The sequence below is a fragment of the Protopterus annectens genome, chromosome 6.part0 (assembly GCF_019279795.1).
Source record: "Protopterus annectens isolate FY-2018-M chromosome 6.part0, PAN1.0, whole genome shotgun sequence".
NCBI classification, from domain to species: Eukaryota; Metazoa; Chordata; order Ceratodontiformes; family Protopteridae; genus Protopterus; species Protopterus annectens.
The window spans coordinates 1,051,451,961-1,051,475,018 of record NC_056737.1 but is presented as its reverse complement, the minus strand read 5'-3'; the positions used below and the strand labels follow the sequence as shown (position 1 = coordinate 1,051,475,018).

At 37.2% G+C, this 23,058-nt stretch overlaps 1 protein-coding gene across 3 annotated transcripts in view; it reads right to left on the bottom strand.

Moving 5' to 3' along the window:
- RGS6 (regulator of G protein signaling 6) overlaps positions 1-23,058 on the bottom strand; it is a 2,564,457-nt gene that overhangs the window by 2,205,118 nt on the left and 336,281 nt on the right. The window lies entirely within an intron of this gene.

The window sequence follows — 23,058 nt, the reverse complement described above, 5'->3', positions numbered from 1 at the left end:
TGACCTGCCCAATAAGGGTTGGTATTTAATACCCCAATATTCGTAAACATAGTTAACTACATCTTTCAATAATGTCTGTGGGTAACCTCTTTTCTCAAACATGTTATATATAAATTGTATCTCTTTTTCCATAATTTCCTTAGTAGAAGACATACGTGCAGCTCAAATACACTGCCCTTTGAATACATTTTTAAACACATATGAAGGATGATTACTGTTAAATTCAATATGATCATTGGAAAATGTTGTTTTCCTATGGATTCTAGATGTAAATCCTCCATTAGTTAGACTAATAAAGGGGACTAAATATGGAATGCCTTCATCACTGGTAGTATATGTAAATTTGAGAAAATCAGTTGTACCATTTATATAATCAACAAATGAACTAATGGACTCTTTGGTACCTTTCCATAAAATAAAAATATCATCCAAATAACGGGTATAAAAAAACAATATCAGAATAATATATACTTTTAAACAAAAATTCAGTCTCCCATTCTACCATGACAAGGTTTGCAAAAATGGGGGCACAAGAAGCCCCCATTGCAACACCTTTATTCTGTTTGAAAAATTCTCCTTGGAAAAATATATAATTATGATCAAGTACTAATCCCATCATATCTGTTACTAAACAAATTTTGTCCCAACTCATATTAGAATATTTTCTTAAACTATTACTGAAAAATTCTAATCCAATTTCTTTAGGTATACACGAAAATAAATCTATAACATCTATAGTTATAAATGTAAGTCCTTGATTCCACAAATTCGGAATCAATTTACTCAAAATATTCCAAGAATCCTTCGTAATATAGGTTAATTTCTCATATACGTGTTTTGTCCATCTGTCTATAACAACACCAATGTTATACGTTTTGGATTTTGAACCCGATATAATAGGTCTGAAGGGAGGATTAATGATACTCTTATGTACCTTAGGTATACCTATAATATTGGCCAAAATTGGATATTCCACTTTCATAAAGGAATATACTTCATAAGTAACTCTGTTGTCTATTAAGTATTCCTCTAATGCTAGGTCTATCCTCTTGTAACCTATATTGATTTCATTGATAGAAACTACATCATAATTTCCTGATGTGTATAGTATGTTGTGTATAGCTATATTATAATCAAATGTACTATACAAAACAATACCCCCCCCTTATCTGGTTTCATTATACGTATTTCCTTGTTCCTAATTATTTTGTTCAAACATGCCCTTTCATTGAAAGTTAGATTATCCTTAAAGGCATTTTTATACATACTTTTAGTTTTAATATTTTTATTTAACCAATAAATATCTTTACATACCATCTTCTCGTAATTAGCTATTTGTGCATTCATATTAGGGATGTATGAACTTTTCTTTCTTAAATCTTGTTGTATTACACCCTTACCACTTCCATCCTGTTGATCAAATTGTAAGGCTAGATTTAGCCTTCTGCAGTATAATTTAATTTCTTTAATACAATCAACTAAATTGAGACCAATATTAGGAATATATTTCATTCCTTTACTAAATAATGTGAAAAATTCTCGGGAAATTTCCACCTCTGTATAATTGAATTCATTGAATCCATTAAAAGTGGCTAACATGTTTTTTCTTTTTCCAAACTCATTCTCACTGCCTTCATGTATTCCATATATATTATTCGTGGCAACATTACGTACAACTAACTGATAATCTGTTGATGCTCTACTTATATTTGATGTATTAGTCTCCAAATACTCAGCTTTGGGAATCTCCGGAGTCAGAAAATCATAGCATTGTTCATAATTGGTTATCGTTGTCTCCTGTTCCACTGTGTGTACTGTTTTTTCGGAGCTGGATAGAATCTGCCTCCCTGAAAATTCATGTCCTTACTCATTAACAACGTCTTTTTTGCCCAAATATTTGTTGCTATTCTGTTTAATACAAGGGCTTGAAGCTATTTTGTTGACAGTACCTTTTATATGTGCATCTTGCACCTTCTATTTCTATAACTCTGATGTCTATCAGTCTCAAACGCTGATCTATCCTGTGGCCAAATATACACTCTATTAACATGATATGCTTCTAAATCTCGCTCTATCTTTCTATTTTTTCTATCATAAATATTTTTTGCTTTATTGTCTGCTATATGAAACTGCTTATGATATAAATCCTTCCATTGATCAAACAGTACATCATTTACAATGTCATGATTCAATTTTTCCACTTCCCTGACTAAAACAGATAGCTTTCCATCATTCACTTTCATCAACATTCTCATATATTCATAACCAAAACCATCAAACATTTGATTAAATTCATTGATAATACCTATATTATAATCAACCCTCAACGGTAGTTTATAAAATCTTAGTCCCTTTGGGACTATATGTAATTCTATACACTTTGCTAAATAGGCATTGTCTATTTTTACATTCTTAATAACCAATAATTTCTTTCCTAAGGTAAAAATCATTTATTTTATGGAATCCATCACGGTACTGGGACCTCTCCGATTATCGACTTGATGTTGTTCATCACCATTTAAAAACTCATATTCATCACTTAAAAATTGATAAGTTACATCATGAGCATTGTTACTCAATGTTTTACCATTAAAGTCATTAACAACGTCTTTTTTGCCCAAATATTTGTTGCTATTCTGTTTAATACAAGGGCTTGAAGCTATTTTGTTGACAGTACCTTTTATATGTGCATCTTGCACCTTCGTAATCGCGGAATAAGTCCTCAACGTGCTCCCGTACGCTTCGCTTCATCCCTGGTGTGAAATAAACTAAAATCAAATGTGAACTCTTTATCCGGTGACAAAATAGTGTTCACATTTCAAAATTCAATTGAATCCTGTAGCGACTGCACACCATCATTGCTACCGCACGCTTGTCCATTTGGGATGTCAATCTGCGTGCTAATGTCATTTCCTGTTTATGTACATATGTGCGTTTACCAGAAGAATTAGATTGCAATCCTGGTTTAGATAAACTTATAGACGGTTTAGGTGAAATGATAGTTTGTCCAACCAAATTAATCAGTCTAGTGACCTCTGCTTGTAAGTTGGTTACTTCCATCCGAAGTTGAATGAAATCCTCCCTGTTCAATGAAGCTGGTGCCTCATCTGAAGTGCCTGCCATACCAGCAATACGACAACAAAAATCAAGTAATAGCAGAATAAAATCAGAATTCAACCTCTGGTGCAGGACAATCTACACCACATCTACTTATTTCATCCATTCTCCAGTTCCTGCTTTATCTTATCTAGAGACATGGGTGAGCTAGAGACAATCCTGACACTCAGGTAGACAGCGAGCTCTGGATGGGATAACAATCTCTTGGACTTACTTTTACTTTATTTTCATTTGTTACCTTGATAATCTGCCTGTTTTCTCAGCAAAGGTCTGGGTCAAACATGACAGTACATGCACAGAGATAACACAGGCAGGATATAAGTTTGCTCAGATAAAATGTAGAACAGTTAAAAAATGATAACATCTGTAGCCAAATGTTTTTTCACAGTGATAATATAAGTGACACATAATAGTTATATTTTCAGATGGCGCCATCAGGAATAATATATCCAGCTAAATAAGTTCCAGGGGGCATACAGGAGATGACATCAAAGGTTGTATTTATGAGGGAGACGTGAGGGTCCTGGGAACAGCAGACTATTTGTGAGAAGGAAAGGAAAAGAAATGAAAGACCTACATACTTTAAAGTGGAAATGAACATAGTGTCATAACAGTAAATGGTATGCCATGCTCATTAATGAAATGGAGAGGAACCAAGGAATACTGTCAAGTCATTAAAGCAACTGCTACACACTAACCGCTGAAGGAGCCATTTTGATGAGGTCCGAAGGTGGCCAGAAGAGCAGGGGTTGTGCACTTCTACCTGGAAAGTAGTCAGCAGAGCAGAGAACACTTTTGAAAAGGAACGCTGAACAGATGCAATGGTACCAGCTGGTCTTTTCAAAGGGTTACTTTTCCTTTCCACTGGGAGAATACTATCAGCATGGATGATGCTCATGTAATAATTCCACGTGGCCAAAACATACATTTGGGAAGGTGGTCACAATGAGTTGGGGTTGTCTTTGCCTAGATGTACAATGACCTTACAGGTGACTGTATTAAATCTGAGTGTAGGGGCCTTGCCATCTTACAGGAAAACATTCATCCTCAAAAGTCAATCAACTGATTTTTTTTCTTTTAATCAGTTTGCAAACCTGCCTTTCTTGCATGGTTATGGAGCCTTTGACACTTACTGATATTTAATAACACCACTTTTAGGTGGTCTGCACAATATGATTATGTCATAAACAAGGTCAGATAAATTATTTGAAACTAGGGGGAGTTAAAGAAGTTTCTAAGATTTTTCTCTGCCTCACCTTCATTACCCTATGAAATACTTTCTAAAAGGTTTCCTAGAAAGTGGAGCAGAAGACATCCTATGAAATACTTTCTAAAAGGTTTCCTAGAAAGTAGGGCAGAAGACATCTGACATGTAGGCTGGTACACTCCTCTAACCATCTGCTTGTTGTTCTTCCATAGCTGTTAGCAAATATGCAACATAGCCACATGTGTATAGCGCCTAGCACTAAAGAGGGGTGCTGCAAATATTGTACAATGCATGAAAGTTACTCTGATTAAGATTCTTATATGTAGCTGAGGAGAAGAAGCCCACTCCTTACTTCTCCAACCCATTTGGAAATGTATCTGGACGTATCTGGGACCCCTGACCTTTATGATTTATAATACATTATATGGTTAAAGCAATATTGTGTGTGTGTGTGTGTGTGTGTGTGTGTGTGTGTGTGTGTGTGTCTGTGACACAGTTGGAGAAGGGATGGGGAAAGATGTGAAGAAAAACGTGAAAGAATGTTTAATAAATTTAAAGGGCAACTGTGATATCAATTTCTGTAATCAAGCAAACATAATGTACTGCAATACTAAAGAACACACGGAACAAATTGGTACAAGTAACTAGGGGCTACACACCCCAACGTCCCCAAGATCAAAGTGTTAGACCAAGGCTCCCTGGAGAGGTGCATGAGGAGATTGAAGTAGCTTTAATATCAGTGAATAAGCTGGATGCACCAAATTCCTAGTTAGGACAATACACTGAGATGACACATTATACTAATATACATAGCATCTACAGATATCTCTGCTAACTCTGCAGTCAGAAAACTGCAACCTTCAGCTTAGACGTTGTTGTGTAAATGTAGCATAAAGGGATTTACACTATGAACTCTCCCAGTATAATTTTTCAAAGGATTAAGGGATTGTAATGTTATGGACAGAATAGCCTCTGTTGTTCTGAGTAAATTTCAAGTTTAGGTGATAAACATTCATTATCCTATGAAATACTTTCCAAAAAGGTTTCCTAGAAAGTGGAGCAGAAGACATCTGACATGTAGGCTGGCACACTCTTCTAACCATCTGCTTGTTCTTTTTCCATAGCTGTAATAAAATACGCAGCATACCCACATTTGTATAGTGCCTAGCATTAAAGAGGGATGCTGCAAATATTGTGCAATGCATGAAAGTTACTCTGATTAAGATTCTCATATGTAGCTGGGGAGAAGAAGCCCACTCCTTACTTCTCCACCCCATTTGGAAATGTATCTGGACGTATCTGGGACCCCTGACCTTTATGATTCAAAATACATTATACGGTTAAAGCAATATTGTGTGTGTGTGTGTGTGTGTGTGTGTGTGTGTGTGTGTGTGTGTGTGTGTGTGTGTGTGTGTGTGTGTGTGTGTGTGTGTACAGGCACCCATGCACGCACGCACACACACGCACACACACACGGACACACACACACACACACACACACACACACCGATAGATGGAGTGATAAATAGAAAAAGAGAGAAAGATACATATATAAACTGGCAAAGAAAACTGAACTATCAGACTGCTAATTTCATGTACATCAAATTTGTTCTATCACATGGCAGTAAATTAGTACAGCCCACCTAGACCTCACATTCAGTTAAAGATCCCTTCTGTGTCACAGACTTCAAAATTCAGCAAACTGCTGCATTTTGAAAAGTCATTTAGCAGAGGAAAACTCTATGTTCCCCACAAAAATTAAATCAATATATAACAATGAAAACATGCACATTTGACTCAAATACTTTACTGAACATGGACAAAAATAATAATAACAATGATCAGGAACAGTAAAGGTCATGAAAAATGAAAAAAAATAACTGCTTGAGTGAAATGAAAGCATAAACTTCACAAACAGAAAATGAAGCAGTGTGGAAAAGCCAATATGAATAGTGTGAAGAAATAATTGTCAGTCCTCTTAGCTACAATAAACAAAAATCAGAAAGTCAACCAACAAACAGACACACACACACACACACACACACACACACACACACACACACACACACACGGGCGCGCGTGCACGCACACACATGCGCACACACATAGTAGAAAGTCCTTCCTAGATATTGACCTAATAGGTAAATTTGAAGATACAACACTTAAACAATAATGCTCGACAGGGTGTGTGTTATTTTGTAAAAAACACCTGCCTAGGGGCATTTACACACTTGGAAGGACATTACTGACACAATAACACAAACCCTGGAGGGCATTATTGCACTTGGAGAATGGGCTGTCTGTAAAATTGTTGTGTTTTACTTATTTATATATTTTTTATTACTATATTATTTTTATATATTTTTGATGTAAAATAGTTTTTCCGCCTAATGTTTCAAAGTTGCTGTAGTATATGTCAATGGTGTTGGAAGAAGCATTTTTACTTCCAAAATATATATAATTTTTAAAAATATATATAGATATTTGCTTTAGATTTTGGACCCTTACTGCTAAAGTGTGGTTTCTTGCCAGTCATTGGGGATTGAAGTCACTAAATCATTACATACTTTTAACTTTTTGACTTTATTTCCTTCCTTCCGAAAATTCAAGTTAACACAAATCCTGTTATTTAACTTATTTTGTGAGTTTTATAAAAACAACATTTAAAATCTGTTCCCCCTTTATTTCAGGCTTTATCAAGATTTCTTGAGCTAAAATATAAGGTTGTGAGGCATGTAAATCTGCTGCTGCTACTGGTCCATCGATCTCAGACTCTCCCATTCTCTCTCTCTCTCACACACACACACACACACACACACACACACACACACACACACACACACACACACACACACACACACACACGCACACACGCACACACGCACACACACACGCACACGCACACACGCACACACACACACACGCATACACGCACACACACACACACACACACACACGCATGCACGCACATGCATGCACATGCATGCACACACATGCACTTCAGAAAATGCATGCTAACACAATTCCTACTATTCAAGCAACTTTGTGATTTTAACAGTATGTTCTTGTTTTGAACTTTTGTTTCTAAATCCAGATAACTTGATCTAAGAGGTGAGCGGTACATAAACCTCCTCAATGCTGCTGCTGTCAGTGCTTGGTCTCTCTCACTCTCTACTCTCTCTCGCTCTCTCTCTCACTCACACACAGCTCACTTTCATGCAAGCAAGCAAGCATTCACACACACATATAGACACAAACATAAACACCCACAAACAGAAACATACCCACACACACACACACACACACACACACACACACACACACACACACACACACACACACACACACACACACACACACACACACACACACACACCAAGATGTAAAACAGTTTATCCCCTAATGTTTGAAAGTCTGCACAGGACATATAGTTGTTATTGTAGGAAGTATTTTTATATCCAAAAATAAAAGTTATGTAAATAAATAATTTATACCATCTGTTCAATGAATGCATGAAGATTTGCGCACTTGCACACGCACACATATGCGCGCGTACACGGACAAATGCAAAGAGTCCGACACACAGACTCACATACACATATACAAAAACTCTGGCAGAAACACAAAAACACACAAACAGACACGGACACACAGAGTCTTGCACACTGATACTTTGTTTTTCCTGAATGGTTCAAATCTGAGTCAGACAAACATATAGACTTCAACCAAAGTAATGTAGATGACACTACTATGGTTAACATCCATGTACTTGATCTCTTTTATGGTAGCTAGTTCAACTCCTAATAACGTCTACGACTCCTACTAGGATTGCTGTTTTTTTAGCTCATTGACTGTTGTTATTAAAAAAAGAAAGAACAGGAGCAGCTCACAGCAGTGCAAGCAGCCCTTCGGTTTTTTGAAGCCGTAGGAAATGAACAGAAAACAAATGGCAACTGGAGGAAAAGGTTTGAGTCGTGGTGTTTAGATTTTGTGCCACAAATAGGTGCACTTGTGTTCTCTGGGCTCTACCTGTAAATTAATCCCCTATTTTGGAACACCAAGTAACTAATTGATATTTCTTATTTTCTGAAACATTTTTTTTCTAATATAGCTATAAAACTCACATAAAATTTGCCATAAAAATGTAGTTAAATAAATGCAACAAGCACACCAGCAACTGAAAGAGCTAATAGAATGATTGGACGAGTGTTAACGCTTGCCAATATGTCAAGTTACCACCAAAATGATTATTCCTGTGAATATTTTGAATCTATGCTACCTGGAGAACAATGTACGTGTTTGTGATTTACTTAGCTATGAATATTTGTACCTCCTCATCTGGACTGACTCACCTGGCAGTCCTCAGCTATGCAGGCAGGAAAGCAATTGCTTGTACATCTGACTAGAAATCTGTGGTTCAGGTTTTGCTTGGTTCCAAACTGTATATATGATTTCCTGTTGCAATGTTCATAGTTCTTATGTATCTGCAGTTATTCTGATTACCTCACACAAATGAGTTTCACTTTATATGGAAAATTAATGATTTTATGTTAAATTTAAGCTAAATCTAAAAAGGTTTACTGTCTCACAAAGTTAATAGTACACGCAGGACTGTTGCAGAGCTGTTGTGACGTTCTGACATCTGGTTAAAAATACAAATGCACAATAGCACACAACGGGTTGGCAAAACAATCCCTTAAACAGCTACTCTGGAAATTTCATGCATTTAAAAAGTTATAAGCCTGCAGAATAATCAATTACTAACAACAGGTGGTTAAAGATAAATGACAAAACACATCATTATTTCTACAGAAATTTCTAAACGTGAAATTCAGACTACAAAAAATATATTGCTGCTCATTTTATAACTGCAGTAAGGCATCATGCAGTGTGCATGAAACACATATCACCATAACCTCAAGGATCATAAGGCATTCATCTTTGGGATCATGCCTTTCTTTACATGTGTGTGTGTGTGTGTGTGCGCTTTTGCACATTTTTTCAACTCATGTCTGCTAAAGCGCGTCTGTTGTCGACTATGATTCAGACCATCTAAACAACTCTTTCAGTGTAAATGAGATACTGGTGCTTAATCAGTGGATTTTTAATTGGAACAGGATTTGTTTATCATGTTTAGTTGGGTCTATATTACATAATCGAAGAGACACTTCTTTGAATTTGTAATCATCGACCCCTAAACAATGAAATGCGAAAACCACGAATGGCCAAAACCAAGAAATTTTTCCTAGGGAAAAAATTTGCGGGGCCATAGAAACAAGACAAACACTTCAAATGTAATTTAAGTGGAGGGCTCCACCCACCACACCCCTGACACAGGGGCTCTGCCCTCCACACACCCCTAACTAAATACACCAACTCCAAGATCGCTCTACATTGGGGTAACGTGTAAACTCTGTGAATGGCCAACTGAATTTTTTTCCCCAGGAAAAAATTTGCGGTTTTGTCCGTTCGCGGTTTTCCTGTTTCGGTGTTTAGGGGTCGATGATTACATAGTCAAAGAAGCGTCTTTTTGATTATGTACTATAGACCCTGTTTAATTCAATCCTAGTTTGCATCAAATAGCAATAAACTTTGAGTGTGAGATCATGCAAATTTCCCCTTACCTCCCACAATTGTGGAGTGTCAGTTAGTGTATTTGCAAATTAAGTGATGTAGTGCTTGCAGCATGCCCCTGAAAAAGCAATTTTCTTTTATGACATTTTTTCATTATTTTAAGCATTTTATTTCATAAACTAGAACAATTATGATAAAAATTGTGAGCATAAAATTTTTACCTAACAAAAGTATGCACAAACCCCAAAAGAAACAGCAGAGCTGAATCCTGACTATATCCATTGTTAGTCCCATTACAAGGGCAACTACCTTGTAACAGAAACCGATGCCTAACTCAGGAGACTAACTTTACCCTTCATCTAAGCAAGGGATGATTCATTTCTGTGCTTGGTTTTGCTTGCCTGCGGAACCGTTTGAACCATATAAGCAGATGTCATCCTGTTAAACAGTGTCAGCTATTTAATATCCCCATAACTGCTCATCTTCAGCATACACCCCAGTTTGCTGAGATACTCGTATCTATTTTACTCTGTTTGATAATTTGTAGTTCATCTCTGGTACCAATGCGTTTGTGGAAACTATGCTATAAGAAGGATTTTCTCTCCCAGATGGGGATTTTTTGGGGATTGTAGGAATGTCGATATTAGTGATGCATTCCAATAGAACTGAATTTCTGACTGGTGTCTAATGCAACTAGAACTACAAAGAAACTAAAAGTCTGGGAGAATGAAGTCCATTATATTAAATAAATTTAAAATGATCTAAAGCAAATGTAAACGTAGCATAATTGGGTTGACTGCTACCTCATAATACTTGGCACTGTGGTTCACTTCTCAGGTGGGGTGCCTTATGTATAGTCTGCATATCCGACCTGTAACTACAAGTTTTGTCTGGGGTCTCCACTTTAGTTTCCTGCCACATCAGACAGGAATGCTGACAAGTGAATTTCTGGTGCACATGTTGACATCAGTTTGCAACTGAGTGCATGCCCTAGGTTTGATCCATGTACATCTAGGAATGGTTGCCAGCTTTACATTCACTGCATACTTGAATAGGTGAAAAATCTCCCACAAAACTAAATAGGATAAATGACTAGTAAATAAACCACAAAAATATTGTCAGTACTAAAAGGGCATTAATAGAGACAGAAGGCGTCGCAATGTGAGCGAGAAAACAATATTTTTTTTCTCTTAAAATATGGCTTTGAATTTCAATATTAAAAGGACACTTGATAAATTTTCACTTTTATGTTGATACTGTCAGGGATTAGTTTCAGCTTTTTTCAGGTTAACCTTCTATCAATAATTAATCAAAAGCAGAAAATGTTAATGAAACACATTTAGAGAGGTGATAATTAATAGGAAAAAGTCATTTCACAACCAGTTTTAGGTAGGTATTTAATAACTGGCAATGAGCTCTGTCCTTTAATTCTTCATACAAGGACCTCACATTAGACTTTTAGCACCGGCATTGCTTATATTTTAGTATTTTAGTGTCTAAGTTAATATCTCAAAAAGTTATCACTCAATTTTTTTTCAAACTAAAGGGCTAAGTATTGCCTGTATCCTAATAATAATTTATATTATACAGACATCATTAAATGTGGCACTTAACAAGGTGAATGCCAAAGGAATCTGCATAATATTTTGCATATTATCCAATCTTTCTGTTACATGATACTCAGACATGTAAGGGTAAAGGAATACAAGAACAGCAGGATTCTAATTTAAATACAGAATAAAATGCTTCTAAGTATGGGAAGAATAAAGACAATAAGAAAATAGTTTTGTCAAATGCTGAGCAGAATTAAGTTGAAGACGTTCAGTACTTAAAAAACTGGAATGCTGTACATTTTCTTTTTAAACCATTAATATAGATAGATAGACATAGATATATACATAAAAAGAGTATGTGTGTGTGTGTGTGTAGGTGTGCGCACGTGTGTGTGTTTGTGTGTAGGCGTGTGCATGCACGTGGGCACGCGAGTGTGTGTGTGTATGTGTGTGTGTGTGGAGGCGTTTGTGTGTGTGTGTGTGTGTGTGTGTGTGTGTGTGTGTGTGTGTGTGTGTGTGTGTGTGTGTGTGTGTGTGTGCCCGTGATACCAGCTAGATAAATAATCGACACTAAGTAGTGACATCACAAAACGAACATTTCTGAGAAATGTGTGTCACGCTCAAAACTGTAACACCTTAGAGCATTTTCCTGATTCTAAGACACAGAATTCTTAGAGTTAAAACATATACCTAGCAGGGGGTTCAGTCTGCCACATCAGGGGATGCAGACCCTCCTTCAGAAATTCTTTAACTGTGTTACAGCAACTTTCAATTGTTAGTGTTACACTGATATTATTTCACTTGGTTATCACACTTCAGAGAGATGCTTGCATATGGCTAAAACTTTTGTTATGGAGTGATTTATATAAATATATCCACGTCCATCTATTTTGTGATAACCTGCCGTTACCTTCGACAAGCTTGATGGGATTTTAGAGTCTATCCCTCCAACCATTTGTTTCAAGACATTGAAACTCTTTCTGGGCAGTTGCCGATGTATCACAAAATACATACTCTCACTTATATGCTACACACAGACCCACAGGTAATGCAGCCACACACATATTTTATGCATTTCCAATTTGCATTTTCTTAGTTAAATCTATATTTTTGATAACTTAATTTTTAATATCTGCTGTCTATAATACAGTAAAAGCAACATTATCCTTTGTGTATACGCTTGGAGCCTCAATAAACTGGGTATAAACAGACTACCTGCATCTAAATGACCTGCAAAGTTACCTCTTTAGAAAGAGAAGATAGTACATATTTTCTAACTTTAATTGAATAAGGTGTTTAAGATAATTTATGGAAAAAATGTATGTCTTCTGTTCTTTGTCTTTAATATATCACTTTTCTGGCATTTTATTAAATCAGAGATAGCAGTCGGATAGATATGCATGCTGTATGTACTTAATGTAAGAATAAATACCGCAAAAAGACTGTGCAATGCAGGAAGCAACACTATCCACATCCCTCAGTATGGAGGACTATGCCTCACCCACCCCGAAACTCTAAATGTATTAATGCTATGGTTGCTGTGTAACTGAAAACTTATATTGCACAAGTAATAATGTACAGCCAAGCAGTTAGTTTATACATAGTAGGTTCATAGAACAGTGTCATTACCACTCATGTGTCCCCGCTGTTTAGCTGTTATCTTCCTGTGACTTTATATCTGTGTGTGTTCATGTGCATGTGTGTGTAAAATGTCACATGAGGCCATTCCTGATACAGAACTGTATACAGACCATATACATAGTTTAATATTTGGTCACTACTATGTAGTTCTGTTAGGCATGCTTCTGATCTTGGCATGTCATAGCATGCTCATCCCTTGCAGGACTGTATACAGAGTGCAGCAGTTGCCATGTCCTAACTGTCTAAGGTGATTCACCTGCTCCACTGTGTTCCTCATTTCTGTTGCTACCGCCATACATGTCTTCATTGTCTGAATTTAGTGGTATGTGTATATCTCTACATTATTACACCACTTAGCAAACACTCCAAGAAAGACCCAGCAAACCTAAAGTCTTTATTGTGTAATACCTTAAACCACCTGTAGTAGGGACCCATGGGATGTATGCCAATGACTCTTTAAGGACACACCAGTGCTTCAGTTTTTTACTCTTTGGTTGGGATTTTATTAGAGATAGCTTGAAGACATCCTAATGTTATAAACGTCAGGCTTATTTTAAGCTCTGTGTTTCTAAATTATGGCCAAACAATCCACTTATGATGTACTGACATGCTTAGAAAATTGGCAACATTTAACACTTCTACATCTGGTAAAGTTTAGTTGTATTAGCCTAAATGCACCAGTAAGGGCCTAAAAAAGTAAAAGTATAGAGTCATGGGCATTCAGAAGCCATGTAACTGAAACACTGCTGTGTCCTTAAGGGGTCAGTTGCATATATCCCATGATTCTCCATTACAGGAGGTTTTAGGTTTGCTGGGTGTTTCTTTGAGTTTTTACTAAGTAGTTTGTTTGTGTCACTTGTTTATTCTTTGGTTTGGATACCATTTTATACCACCTCCAGCAACAAATGAAAACAGTTGCTAGGTTCATAGATTGATACTAGGCTAATTATCATGGGGGTGTATTAAGCCTAGCCACACTTTCCAAATGTATATGACAGGTCTTGATACCCTGGGGTTGCTTATGGGGTATATGCAGACTTGGGCATTGATAGTCAAGCATTCACAGCCTGCCTCTGTTTACTAAAGACATAGGTGCCAGACCAGGGGTAAATTTTTGATTCGCTATCCAATGGTCCAAGTTACGCTTGAAATGGTCTACAGGCAAACTTTGCTCAACAGTGATGTGAAGCTTGTTCCAGAGAAGAAGTCTCTACCTGTCCCCCTGGTGTGTCAATTCTAGCTTCTCTCACTTCTCAAAATAAATAAAGTTTTCCAAAAAACTGTACAGCATGGCATACATGGCAAGCCATATATTTCAGACATTTACTGATGACCTTGCGGAGCTGCAAGGGGCAATGAAGGTGAGTGTTGGACCTTTGACATTAAATGCAAGATATTTTTTTGCTCCCTTCTCACCACTGGCCCAGATGGAACAATCAGGATTAAGCTAGCAGTGTTAATGTTGTTTGCAGTGGTATTCTATTCTCCCTGGTTTAATTTCTCCAAGTCTTTGAGGTTTCTAATACCATGATGGGAAGGGACCCCATTTGTAAGTCAGGGCACAATTAGAGTTCATGAAATTAATATTAGTTCAGACTAATATTAGTTCATACTTTTGGCTCAGTTCAGAACACACAGTCAGAGTGGAAAGTTGGAGGAGACTTTCTTGCAATCTTTTCTCTTGTAAAAGGAGAAACAGTACTATTGAGCCATGCCTTGTTACATGGATATCAACCATGTGGCCAATCTTTTCAAGGAATTATTTTTAAAATGTCATCTTTGTAGAGGAAGACAACTACCACTACTCCTAGAAGACTGTGTGAACCATAAATACAACAGGTAGGTGCTGGGTATTACAGAGCCACTTCCCATTGTCAGAGACTTCAGGAAAGGAAGTTCAAGAAGTCGATCGAGGAAAGGGCAATTACAGCAGTTACAATGGCCAGTGGACAATACCCTGAAGGATTCTTTTATTTCCACCATCTAGCCCAACCCAGCCCACCCCATTGAAAGCCTTGCACAGAAAAGGTACCGCTACTTGCTTTTTACAGCCATCTAAAGCAGTCAAATTATCATTTATAAAAACTCTTACATGAAACAACAAGGAAACAATGTCAATTTCTACTCCCTTAATGTTATCTGTATTGAGTTTTAGGTGATTACGCTGTAAATTACCACTCAGGGATTCCGCAGCACTGGCAGTTCACAGTATGCCTCCCCCAACAAATCCTGTAGCTACATTCAAGGAATATTGTAAAACAAAACCGTTAGATAATCCTTGGCCATTACCTTCCCTGAAAAGTGAAACCTGATTGTTTCTGCAATCTCGTGGCCTGGTCGGACCCCGCTCCACTCACCTCGTTCTGCTTGGCTCATTCCACTCCCCTACCTTGCCCCTATTTCCCACCTACCCTCACTATAAATTAATTTATTCTAACCCCTCATCACCTGACCTTCACTCACACATATCACCTACTCAACATCATATACTAATCGACACTCTATTCACCACTCCCAACCTCAACTTACACACAATATCCACTAGCCACACCACCTCAAATACCTTACAACCTCATCACCCAACAGCCATCATCCTAGCATCTCTACCTTACAGCATGCAAACTACACTAGCATCTCTCTCATTAGCCCTCACAACACTAGCCTATATCACATCCATACAAACTAACTTACCTCTAGACAACACCACATTCCATACAACACATTTCCACACCCACAAAAACTCACACAAACTTCTCAATCAACCCCACAATTCTTAATCTACATTTTATATACACAGCATTAGCATACCAAGATGCAGCATTAGAAAAACCTCACATAGATCCAACATAGAAATAACACACATAACCAAACATTTACTCTCAACCATAAAGAGACTACTAATCACCCAAACCCAGGTCCACTCAAAACCAAACATATATCTGACCTACTAATTCTTAATATCAACATAAGAAATATTTCTAATAAGATACCTCAACTGCATGCATTTATAACCCATTACACACCTGACATACTGACCAACACAGAGACATGGCTAAAGCCTAGCATCCAAAATGAAGAATTCCTCCCCACAGGATATAATATCCTAAGACTGGACAGAGTAGGCAGTAAAGGAGGTGGAGTCACCATTCTCTTTAAAAGCACACAACCTCCAACTCCTTCAAACCCCTTTACCTAAATTTCATAATGCCGAAACCCTTTTTTCAGTCCTATGCTTAAACAAAACAAAAAACAAAACAAAAAAAATCAACATTCTCTGCTGCTACATTCCTCCAGGAAATAATTCTCAAATAATAGAGGAAATCTTACAGTGGACAAAAGATAATCTACCACAACAAACTATACTACTATGTGACCTAAATACTGACTGGACAACCTGTAACTCCAATAACCCCACTAACCACATTAATCTCTATGGGTTCCCTAAACTCATTCAAGAATCCACTACAACAGATAAAGGATCACAAAAACAATCCATTCTGGATTGTGTACTGTCAATTACCCCAAACAAAACTACCAGACAGGTTGTCTAGCAGATGGGTCTCAGTAACCACCTCCCCACATTCCTACTATGTAAATGCACTAACCTATCCAAGCCCATAGTTCATAGACTAATACGAGATGATCGAAACCTAAAGCCTTATAACCTCAACACTGTTCTAAGCCATTGTAACTGGGAACCACTACAAACCCTTGGATTAGACCAGGTAGTTGACTACTTTAATAGTACTTTTATCAACATCCTTAGCAGACTCACCCCTACTAGGAAAGTTTGAGTGAAAGCCAACTATGCAGCTTGGCTAAGCAGAGAATCTAGAGACCTACTAAAATGCAGGGATAAAGCTTGGAAAATCTGGGAAAGGGAAAATACCACCTGTTCCGTACAAAACTTTCAACAGCTTAGAAATCAGGCCAAGGAACAAACCGAACAGGATAAAGAGAACTACTTCCTAGGGGCCCAAAGCAAATACTCAAAAAAAAAAAAACACAAAAATTCTGGCAGTCTATCAACTCCTTACTAAATCCAGGCAAAACCACTACTCCATCCCCAAACTCCACCAACAATACCATGGATATAGCCACTTCATTTAATCACCACTTTACAGAATCCATCCTGGCATTATCCAGCCAAAAATAGCCCTTCATGCACCCCAACCAATCATTCAGAAAACATTCTCCCCTTTACTCTATCACCAGTCCCCACCTCTACAATTAAAAAGCTCCTTCTAAAACTAAAACCCACCACACTTGCAGCAGATAACTTACCTGATAACTTCATAAAAATGGCTGCTGAATCTATATCTCACTCTGTTTCCATCCTTATCAACCGCTCCATACAGGAATCCCATATCCCAAAACTCTGGAAAGTTTCATATATCATTCCTCTTCACAAAGGCGGGAACTCTTATGATTTTTCAAACTTCAGACCCATCGCCATTCTACCCCCCCTATATAAACTTCTAGAGAAGTGTCTCCACTTCCAAATCATGAACTTCCTGAAAGCACATCAACTCCTGTCCACCACACAACATGGCTTCCACCCAGATCATAGCACAACCACTGCTCTTCTCTCATTCACTAATCTAGTTCACCAACACAGGAACAACAATAGCTCTACATCTGCTATTTTTTTGGATCTCTCCAAAGCATTTGACATGGTCTCACACACCATTCTGCTGGATTCTCTAGCCTCACTATCCTTTGCCCCATCTACTATAGCCTGGTTCAGAAACTACTTATCTGACATACAACAATCGGTCCAATGGCAAGGTATACTGTCTCGTCAACTTCCTACCACCATAGGTGTCCCTCTAGGCTCAATACTGGGCCCACTTCTCTTTTCTATCTTCACCAATAACCTACATAGCTCAACCTAGCATGCCACACATTCAATATGCAGATGATTTGACTTTGATCTGCACTGCCCCATCTCCAGCCATTCTGCAACAACTCACCCAGGAAACCTTTAAATGTGTAGAAAAATGGATTTCTGACATCCAACTCATCCTAAACCCCAATAAAACTAAATTACTACTATTTACCCCTAACAAATCAAAAACTTCTTCCATGCCCTTCAGCATCCCCTCTAAAAATGGCACTATCATTTTCCCTTCTGACCATACCAAACTTCTTGGCACTGAAATTGACAATAATATTCACTTCGATGTCCATATCTCACAAACCATCAAAAAGATTACCAAATAAATGGGCATACTATATAAGCACAAAAACTTTCTCTCAGACCAAGCAAGAGTCACCCTAGCCTAGACTCACCTATTACCCACACTAATGCATGCAGCACCAATTTTCACCCATATAAGAAAAATAGACCTAGACAAACTAGAATCATACTACAATAATATCGCCAAGTTTGCTAAAAAAAAAAAACACCTCCAGAACACATCACTGTGTTGCTCTAAGGGACCTAACCTGGCTAGAACTACCTCAACTATTTAATTACCACCAGCTAGTCACTGTCTACAACATTCTTAAATACCACGACAAAACCCCATCACTAACTCAACTACTTACCCACTACACAGGAAATCACCTTCTCTAATTTAGCGGCAAATCTCTCCTCTGTATCACTAGGGCAAAAAAAAACTGAAGGAAAAGCGCTATATTCCCACACCATTGCTAGAAACTGGAATTGCCTTCCCCCTTCGCTGACCACTGGCTCCACCACCTCGCACTACAAAAACTCCCCCACAAATCACATCTGACTACGGCTATGTCCTTGTATTACCTATCAAATCACATCTGATGAATACTTGGCTATGAACATGCATTACTTATCAAATAACATCTGATGAGTGCATGGCTATGTCCTCGTATTACTTATCAAATCACATCTGATGACTAAATGGCTATGTCCTTGTATTACTTATCAAATCACATCTGCCGAGTACCTGGCTGTGTCCGTGTATTACTTATCAAATCACATCTGATGAGTACCTGGCTGTGTCCTTGTATTACTTTACAAATTACATCTGAGGAGTACCTGGCTATGCCCTTGTATTACTTTTCAAATCACATCTGATGAGTACCTGGCTATGTCCTTGTATTACTTATCAAATCACACCTGCTGAATACCTGGCTATATCCTTGTATTACTTATCAAATCACATCTGATAAGTACCTAGCTATGTCCTTGTATTACTTATCAAATCACATCTGATGAAAACCTGGCCATGTCCTTGTATTACCTTTCAAATCACATCTAATGAATACCAGGCTATGTCCTTGTATTACTTATCAAATCACTTCTGATGAGTACCTGGCTATGTCCTTGTATTACTTATTAAATCACATCTGATGAATACCTGGTTATGTCGTTGTATTACTTATTAAATCACATCTGATGAATACCTGGTTATGTCCTTGTATTACTTATCAAATCAAATCTGATGAGTACCTGGCTATGTCCTTGTATTACTTATCAAATCACATCTGATGAATACCTGGCTATGTCCTTGTATTACTTATCAAATCACATCAGATGAATACCGAGCTATGACCTTGTACTACTTATCAAACCACATCTGATGAATACCCGGCTATGTCCTTGCATTACTTATCAAATCACATCTGAGGAGTACCTGGCTATGTCCTTGTATTACTTATCAAATCACATCTGCTGAGTACCTGGCTGTGTCTGTGTATTCCTTATCAATATCACATCTGATGAGTACCTGGCTATGTTCTTGTATTACTTATCAAATCACATCTGATAAATACCTGGCTCTGTCCTTGCACTACTTATCAAATCTCATCTGATGAGTACCTGGCTATGTCCTCGTATTATCAAATCACATCTGATGAGTACCTGGCTATATCCTTGTATTACTTATAAAATCACATCTGATGAACACCTGGCTATGTCCTTGTATTACTTAGCAAATCACATCTGATAAATACCTGGCTATGTCCTTGTATTACTTAGCAAATCACATCTGATGAATACCTGGCTTTGTCCTTGTATTTTTTTTTATCAAATCACATCTGATGAGTACCTGGCTATGTTCTTGTATTACTTATCAAATCAAATCTGATGAATACCTGGCTTTGTCCTTGTATTTTTTTTTATCAAATCACATCTGATGAGTACCTGGCTATGTTCTTGTATTACTTATCAAATCAAATCTGATGAATACCTGACTATTATTACTTATCAAATCACATCTGATGAGTACCTGGCTGTGTCCTTGTATTACTTATCAAATCACATCTGATGAATACCTGGCTATGTCCTTGTATTACTTAGCAAATCACATCTGATGAATACCTGGCTTTGTCCTTGTATTTTTTTTTATCAAATCACATCTGATGAGTACCTGGCTATGTTCTTGTATTACTTATCAAATCAAATCTGATGAGTACCTGGCTGTGTCCTTGTATTACTTATCAAATCACATCTGATGAATACCTGGCTGTGTCCTTGTATTACTTATCAAATCACATCTCATGAATACCTGGCTGTGTCCTTGTATTACTTATCAAATCACATCTGATGAATACCTAGCTGTGTCCTTGTATTACTTATCAAATCACATCTGATGAATACCTGGCTATGTCCTTGTATTAAATAAATAGCAAATCACATCTAACGAGTATCTGGCTATGTCCTTGTATTACTTATCAAATCAAATCTGACGAATACCTGGCTATGTCCTTGTATTACTTATCAAATCACATCTGACGAATACCTGGCTATGTCCTTGTATTACTTATCAAATCACATCTGATGAATACCTGGCTGTGTCCTTGTATTACTTATCAAATCACATCTGATGAATACCTGGCTATGTCCTTGTATTACTTAGCAAATCATATCTGATAAATACCTGGCTATGTCCTTGTATTACTTAGCAAATCACATCTGATGAATACCTGGCTATGTTCTTGTATTACTTATCAAATCAAATCTGATGAATACCTGACTATTATTACTTATCAAATCACATCTGATGAGTACCTGGCTGTGTCCTTGTATTACTTATCAAATCACATCTGATGAATACCTGGCTATGTCCTTGTATTACTTATCAAATCACATCTGATGAATACCTGGCTATGTCCTTGTATTACTTATCAAATCACATCTGATAAATACCTGGCTATGTCCTTGTATTACTTATCAAATCACATCTGATGAATACCTGGCTATGTCCTTGTATTACATAAATAGCAAATCACATCTGACGAGTATCTGGCTATGTCCTTGTATTACTTATCAAATCACATCTGACAAATACCTGGCTATGTCCTTGTATTACTTATCAAATCACATCTGACGAATACCTGGCTATGTCCTTGTATTACTTATCAAATCACATCTGATGAATACCTGGCTATGTCCTTGTATTACTTATCAAATCACATCTGATGAATACCTGGCTGTGTCCTTGTATTACTTATCAAATCACATCTGATGAATACCTGGCTATGTCCTTGTATTACTTAGCAAATCACATCTGATAAATACCTGGCTATGTCCTTGTATTACTTAGCAAATCACATCTGATGGATTCCTGGCTATGTCCTTGTATTACTTATCAAATCACATCTGAGGAGTACCTGGCTATGTCCTTGTATTACTTTTCAAATCACATCTGATGAGTAACTGGCTATGTCCTCATATTACTTATCAAATCACATCTGATGAATACCTGGTTATGTCCTTGTATTACTTATCAAATCACATCTGATGAGTACCTGGCTATGTCCTTGTATTACTTATCAAATCATATCTGATGAATACCCGGCTATGTCCTTGTATTATTTATCAAATCACATCTGATGAATACCCGGCTATGTCCTTGTATTACTTATCAAATCACATCTGATGAATACCCGGCTATGTCCTTGTATTACTTATCAAATCACATCTGATGAGTACCTGGCTATGTCCTTGTATTACTTTTCAAATCACATCTGATGAGTAACTGGCTATGTCCTCGTATTATTTATCAAATCACATCTGATGAATACCTGGTTATGTCCTTGTATTACTTATCAAATCACATCTGATGAATACCTGGTTATGTCCTTGTATTACTTATCAAATCACATCTGATGAATACCTGGCTATGTCCTTTTATTAATTAGCAAATCACATCTGATGAGTACCTGGCTATGTCCTTGTATTACTTATCAAATCACATCGGATGAATACCTGGCTATGTCCTTGTATTACTTATCAAATCACATCTGATGAGTACCTGGCTATGTCCTTGTATTACTTATCAAATCACATCTGCCGAGTACCTGGCTTTGTCCTTGTATTACTTATCAAATCACATCTGATGAATACCTGGCTCTGTCCTTGCATTACTTATCAAATCACATCTGATGAATACCTGGCTATATCCTTGTATTACTTATTAAATCACATCTGATGAATACCTGGCTATGTCCTTGTATTACTTTTCAAGTCACATCTGATGAGTACCTGGCTATGTTCTTGTTTTACTTATCAAATCACATCTGATGAATACCCGGCTATGTCCTTTTATTACTTATCAAATCACTTCTGATGAATACCTGGCTATGTTCTTGTTTTACTTATCAAATCACATCTGATGAATACCTGGCTATGTCCATGTATTACTTATCAAATCACATCTGATGAGTACCTGGCTATGTCCTCGTATTACTTATCAAATCACATCTGATGAGTACCTGGCTATGTCCTTTTATTACTTAGCAAATCACATCTGATGAGTACCTGGCTATGTTCTTGTATTACTTAGCAAATCACATCTGACGAATACCTGGCTGTATCCTTGTATTACTTATCAAATCACATCTGATGAATACCTGGCTTTGTCCTTGTATTTTTTTTATCAAATCACTTCTGATGAATACCTGGCTATGTTCTTGTTTTACTTATCAAATCACATCTGATGAATACCTGGCTATGTCCTCGTATTACTTATCAAATCACAT